The sequence below is a fragment of the Odocoileus virginianus genome, chromosome 15 (assembly GCF_023699985.2).
Source record: "Odocoileus virginianus isolate 20LAN1187 ecotype Illinois chromosome 15, Ovbor_1.2, whole genome shotgun sequence".
Taxonomy (NCBI): domain Eukaryota; kingdom Metazoa; phylum Chordata; class Mammalia; order Artiodactyla; family Cervidae; genus Odocoileus; species Odocoileus virginianus.
In genome coordinates this window covers 61,574,205-61,581,494 of record NC_069688.1, presented here as the reverse complement: position 1 = coordinate 61,581,494, position 7,290 = coordinate 61,574,205, and the positions used below count along the sequence as shown (strand labels likewise).

General features: G+C 41.7%; 1 pseudogene; it reads right to left on the bottom strand.

Annotated features, from left to right (window-relative positions):
* Positions 1–2,023: 2,023 nt before the first annotated feature.
* On the bottom strand, positions 2,024–7,082 carry LOC139038418 (uncharacterized; annotated as a pseudogene).
* Between the last annotated feature and the right edge of the window lie 208 nt (positions 7,083–7,290).

Below are 7,290 nucleotides of genomic sequence, written 5' to 3'. Positions count from 1 at the left end.
AATTCCCACAGTAAGGAAGTAATAGAGTTTGAACATGGTCCTAACTAGCCATATTGAATCCAACCCAAAGAAACATTATAGGGAGGAATTACTTGTTCAATATGTGTGTGGATTCAGTATTGAAACTGTTTGTTCACAGTTTCATTTATCTGGTATTTACTGAACATCTATGATATATTAGGTACTATGCTAAGAGCTTGGGGGAAAAGATTAGTAAGACACGAAGACTGACTTTAAAGCAATTTCCCATTTGCAATTCCAGACTTCAATATTAGGACAGGTAAGCATTGATTAAACATAGGAGAATCTTTTCTAGACTGACTGACAGAGTCTCTAACTACCCTGGCTGAAACAATTTCTCTTAGATACCTCAATAAAACAATAAAGGAAAGAGATGCATTGGGCTAATAATAAATATAACTTGGGAAGATTGGCTTCAAATGTGTTTAAAGAGTTTTAAAAAATGGTGGACAGTTTAAAATCCTGTTCAGATAAAATAGCAGATTACTTACAAAATTACATGCATTAATGAGTCAGAATGCTTGCTAAGCCTGATGTTTACTCATTTAGTGTGGTGGGATTTGAGGGTGATGAAAAGAAACAGAATTCCTCTTAAAAGGCAGTGTATTTTCTGGTTTGGCAAGTATTTACTGAATGCCTACCATGTGTCAGACTGCTTCACAGGTATTTTCCATTTTGCTTGTGTAATGCAATTTACTCAATCCCCATGATTCTCGGTTCCTCACCACACATTACAAAGATCACAAGAGATATAATGAGAAACCACTTGGAATATGTAGCTTTTCAATAAATGCTCAGTGTGAATCATATAATCTTCACTATTGTTCTTAGAATAAGATTGTAGGGCTTTGATCAAATCTTAAGTGCTTTGAAGCTGAAAGTTCTTCTATAACTTTATTAAAAGTACATATTATCAGAGATATGCAAGCTTCATTTTTGGCAGTAGAGCAAACATTAATAAAATAAGGAAAATGATAGCAATCATCTGAAAGCAAAACTAAATTTTAGTCTGAATTATAATATTTTAGACAAGTTATTTGTAAATGTATTTAAGAGGAGCTTTAAAAAGTGGCATTTTTTTCCAAATCTTTCCTCTACTATGTATTGCATTAAGATCAAAGCTATTAATTAATTTATTTTTCTTTTTTGTACACAGCTTGTGGGATCTTAGTTCCCCGATCTGGGCCCTCAACAGTGAAATCACAGAGTCCTAACCACTGGACCACCAGGGAATTCCTGAGATCAGAGCTATTTAAATGAAGCAGTCCGTCACATTCTCTATTTAGGGTAAGAAGGTTTAAATGTCTTATAAATAAAGCAATGGGTTCATGCTGTAAGAAACAAAATTGATCAATTTAGTCTCACAAATATGAAACAAATACACCAACATATTATGTGAATAAGTGTGGACAACTCTGTAGCCTTTCTACACAGATGAAACTGGACCTCAATTTTAGATTTATGTCCCATTTGTTTCTGAAAGGAGGTGAGGCAGTGAACAGAATTCAAATGGCTTAACGTTGCGAAAGACAACTGAAATGCAACACCAAGAAATCAATAAATTCCATCAAAACCTAAATAGCCTGTGCTTTTCAGTCTCTGGGCCAAGTTTGCTTGGTTTCTTGAGGAAAAATGGACTCAGCGTCCTCTTATCCATTCTCACAGGAGTCTCATAGGGAAGTGAGCGCTCTTTGGGTCGTTGTTAATAAGTACAGTAACTCACGTGGGCTGGACTTCTATCCCGCTCACAGCAATGATGTGCTAGTGAACCTGCATGAGCCATGTTGTTGCTGCAGACTTGATACAAAGAGTAATAATATTTGTAAGATTATCGATCTAGAATATATCTACTTTAAAAAGTAGATAAGGTATTAAGAATATCACTATATATCAAGAAAATAGCTCTAGAACCTTATACTTGACTAGAAAAAACTTTCTACCATAACCTGTATTATAGTAAATGACACTCCAAATGATGATTATCTCCTTTTGTAAAATTTATAAAATTTTAATTTAGAAAATTAAATGAATTTTAAAAAATATTTATTTCCTTTTAGTGGGCAGAATTATTTTATTGAAAAAACAAAACAAAGAAACCAGAATCGTGCATTTTTCCTTCATTCACTTGGCCATTTCTACCACACACTCTTATTGAGCACGTACTATGCGCTGAGCCACAGAGCACCAGCGGAGGATGCAGGGATGTGGACCGCGTGGCCCCTGCCTCAGAGCGTCTTCGTCCAGGTGGGAAGTGAGGATGCCAACAGGCTGGGGTCCTGGGAGCAGAGGAGGGGCGCTGTGCAGCCAGGAGGCATCGGGACCCCGGAGAGTGATCTGCAGAACACGTGGAGGGCGTGGAGCCAGTTTCCACCCGGAAGGGACGCCTCGGGGAGTCTTCCCCGTTCACGCAATGCATTCCACATGACATGGTGGCAAAGAGGCAGGCGGCGGTCAGGTGAAACATGTTCACCCGAGTCACACTGCAGAGACAGCCTCGCCCTGACGCCCGCGGGAACCCCCCGAGAATGACAGCATGCTCAGCGCCGAGCTTCAGAGACACTTCCCAGGCTGAGGGGGTCGTGTGGGAAACGTGCTGGGCTTGGGAGAGGAAGGAGACCGTCACAGAATACGTGGGGTGGAGGGGGGGAACAGAAACCCTCAGTAAGACGGCTGTAGGGATGAGAGTTTAAGACTGGCTGTTACTGAGGGGGAACAAGTCCAGGATGATTATAAACATAGACTCCGTCAGAACTCACTGAGTATCATCAAGCAATGAAATGGTTCTGTTTTGTCCCTTACAGCTACTGGAAGTGAAAGGGTTAGTCGTTCAGGCGTGTCTGACTCTTTATGACCCCATGGGGTGTAGCCCACCAGGCTCCTTTGTCCACGGAATTCTCCAGGCCAGAGTACTGGAGTGGGTAGCCATTCACTTCTCCAGGGGATCTTCCAGACCCAAGGATCGAACCCAGGTCTCCCACATTGCAGGCAGACTCTTTACATCTGAGCCACTCTTACTCCTTTGCTCACTTACCAAGCTCCCCTCTTACAGTTAAGGTTCTGAAACAGAAAACCTGCAACATCAACACAGTTAGTACTTACCTCTTTTTGAATTCCCAAAAAGCACTGAGAGATGCGAAAAAAAAGAAATATGATGAGTCACTCACTATATCCTAAGAAATCTAGACTAATGCTTGTGATCAAAAGTAAGAAAATTATAAAAAAATAAATAGTGTTAGGAAAAATAGAGACCTTGCAATTAACTTCAAAATAACTGTGAGTTTATGGCATACATATATTTTCAGCTCTTAGATTTCTTATCAGAAATTGGGTGGAATAATAAACCAAAATGGACGAAATACTGAAAATTATTGAAGCTAGATAGTGTGTATACTATTTTCTCTATATGTTTGAAGTTTTTCCATAATATAAAGCTTTTTTGAAAGCCTTATGGCAGTATTATGTGTAATGAATATCCAAAACTGGATATAGTGCTATAACAATTGTATTAAATTACTTGGTCAATTTAGTTGGCTTCTGAATTTGTGAGTCTATTGAATTCACATGGTAAGCTTACATTACATTGCTCTAATGTCTTAAGAAAATGGTCCCCCAATTCCTCCCCCTAGAAAATAATTTACAATAAGGATTCAATCAAATTCAACAAAAGATAATGATAAAAATATTATCATTTTCTACCTGAATAATTTGAGTGAAAAATAAATCTTCTGTACATCAATAGGAATTAACTTCTTGAAGAACAACAATTTACATTTATGTACATCCCAGCTTGATGTGGCCTATGACATATACGAGAGTGATTTCTTATCCTAGAAAATGGGATATATGTCTCAAAATAATTGAATCTTGGAGAATAATTTTTACAAATAATATATAATTGTATTTCATATTTTGCTTACTAATGCAATTTTCAAAGTGGTGATGATTTATTACAATTGCTTTTTAAATCAAAAAGGTTTATGAAAAAATTCAAAGTGAAAGTCATCTTAATTAAAACTGAGGAGAAAATAGTGTGAATTAACTTTTTCCTTCTTTGTCAAAAAACATTTTAAAACAAATTAAACAAGACTTAAGAATTATAGACCTGGCCCTAGAGATGACCCTCCAGTAGTAAGATTTCAAATATATTGCTAAAATGAGAAATGATAAGCCAGAATCTCCTCGAAGCCTAGATGATTCAAGTAGTCTGCAATTATCCATTCTCCAAATTTGACTTCAAGAATAACGGTAAACAGTGATGCAATATTGAGACAATATCCAAGCCATATTCGAGGAAGATTCCCCACCCAGGTTGCAAATCAATCAGGTCTGAAGAGACTGTGCTAGTATCTTGTCTGGAATTCACAGAAGATTTTCTCATGGAAGTAATCTTTCTTATCATGGTTTGGATCCCAGAAGAGTCCACAGATTTCTTTAACATGTAATGGGTTTGCAATATGCACTGGTAAGGCTGGCAGCGGATGAATGCTGAAAACACTGGTCAATACTAGTCCTCTAACTCAGTGACTTCCCTGCACCCCAGGAGTTTCCCACAATGCCTTTCGTGCTGCCCCTTTGCTCCTCACGGTCCTCATCTCACACCACTCTCCCCTCCCCCCTCTGTGCTCCGGTCACTCAGGTCGTCTTGAGATCCTTGACTACGTCATCTTAGGACACTGGCACGGCCTGTTTTCTCACTTAGGTGCCATTCTTTCTGATTTTCACCAAGGCTGGCTCCTTCTTGTCCTTCAACCATCCAGAAAAATGGCCCTGGGGACACCTGCCTAGTAGATTAATTAACCTTAACTGTTAGGTCTTCTCTGATACCTGGTATAAATTAGCCACCTGTACTGTTTTCCTGTTTTCATTCTTTGTCTAGCTCAAAAAAACTACCACTTGAAACTTTCCTGTGAATTTCTTTGTACGTTATGTATGTGCTCGGCTACTATGTAAGCTCTGTAAGAAAAACCTTGTTCATCATCACCTCCCATTGCCTAGACTATTCACGGACAATAGCAGAGCCTCAGCACCTGAGGGAAGGAATTCCATAAACGACTCTGTAGAACTACCCTATGTAGTAATTGAGACCCTAAGTCTGAGTCACATGTTAGGGAATCAGGAACATATCTTCTGTTTCATCCCTGATGGTATCAGGGCATTCACGTTGTCTTCCAGTACCCTGGGATGAGGGAAGCAGACCTAGAGATGAGCCACTGAACACAGGCGGGGGTGGCTGGTGTGAGGATGAAGATCGGTCCTGAGACCGATGGAGGGGAGGCGGTGGCGGTCTCTGGGGCAGAGCGTTCTCTCCTTCCCGTTTTGTCTCTGCCTCCGCCTCCCTTCCCTCTCCTCCATGCTCACTAATCGAGACCAGGGCCAGAACAGAAGCCAACCGGCAGCAATGATTGGACAGCAATAGACAAATATTTCTTCTTTTTCTCCCGCCTTTCCTTTCGTCTTCTGTTCTTGCTTCCTTCTTCCCTCTCTAATTTTTCCAGTTCCTCCCATTCCTCACCCTCTTCTCTTGCAACGTTCAGTCGGTGCTGCTGGGAGTGAAGCTGGAAATGTGGACAGTGATAAGCACTGTGCCCAGCACGCAGTACACGCAAAAGGAACGCTTGCCAAGTAGGGCAGAGTCTGCAGCTTTGCCTGAGTCAAGACAGACCACTTCTCTGACCGGCTCTCGGCACTACCAGACTTGTCACTTGGCCACTTAAAAGACTTTTGATTAGTGGGGTATGCTGCACTTCTGTGAAGCTAACAGGGCTTCTTAGACTCTCAACTTGAAAATGAAAAGGTTCAAACAGAAAACACTGTAAACTGTATCCTTTTAAAACAATAACTTATACTGAATAGATAACGACCACTCGTATTCTTAAATTCTTAAATGTAGTGTTTAGGTTAGGTTAAGAAGCCTTTTTTCTCTCAGGAGAGATACTAGAATACCTTTCACAGGTACTATCATGGTCTTTGCTAACAGCTATGGGCTTTCCTGGTAGCTCAGACGGTAAAGAATCTGCCTGAAATGCAGGAGAACAAGGTTTGATCCCTGGATGGGGAAGATCCCCCGGTGAAGGGCATGACAGCCCACTCCAGGAGTCTCGCCTGGAGAATTCCATGGGCACAGGAGCCTGACGGGCTACGGTTCACGGGGTCGCAAAGAGTCGGACGCGACTGAGCGACTAACAACGAAAAGACGGACAGCTCAGGAATACAACTACTGGTACAATCAGCTCTGCTCCCGTGTCAGAAATAACCCCCGTGGACGCAGGGGCTGGACTTACTGACTTGTTTGGCTGCCTTCTTCAGAGTATCTGTTTCTTACTTCCCGGGACGGAGGAAGGCGAACAGCTGATGCTTTAGCAGGTATCTCCGTCTCCAGGCTGGTGACAACGAACCCACCGTCCCAGACAGAAGCCTCCAGCCCTCTGAGCTGCTTCTTTGCCCTTGGATTCTCGCACAGTGACGCGGCCGAGAGGCAGCTGCCTCACGGGGCTCTGCAAAGGAGGCGGGGACCCTCGAGCCTGCTGACTTTTCTGGAATGACAGGCAGCCTAAGAGCCAGAGGCCGGGAAACTCTTGAAAGCAAAGTTGCTTATAAACAGCGAAACAGCAAAATTCTGTAAAGCAATTACCCTTCAATAAAAAATGTTAATTAAAAAAAAAAAAACAGAGCGAGAACATACTATAAAAAGCCACGTTTATTTTTTGATCTATAGTTCAAACATGTCACTGTTTAAGTCTCTGGTAAAACTTCAGAAATGGGAAGTTGGAACTCACTATAAGTTTTAGGCTTTTATCCACAACAATTATTTATAACTGCTGTAAAGTATGCTTGGGCTTCACTTTATGGTGCCCCCTCCCTCCCCCGTGAATATAGTTCAACAGCAGCAGCAACAAGGCCAGAAAAAAGTTGAGTAACTGAAGAGCTCACGCAGCAGGCTCGCTGGCTCTGATTGCTTTTCTAACCCGTTGGCTGCCTGCGGTCCGGGTGAGATTCGCCCCGGTACCAGGTCCAGAGGGGCGCTGTGATTGGTCATGAATAGTCAGGCATCCTCTGGCCATGGTGATTGGCTAAGACACTCAGGCACCAGCCAATCAGGGCATTTTTCTCGCCACAAGAATTGATTCTGCACGTGGCGGGGTTCAAACCAATTCAGTGAGAGTTTTCGTTGAAAAGAAATTTGGTTGCTTTTCAGAGAACTTTCCCAGGTGGCTGGCTCAGTGATAAAGAATCTGCCTGCCAATGTAGGAGCCGCAGGAGACTCGCGTA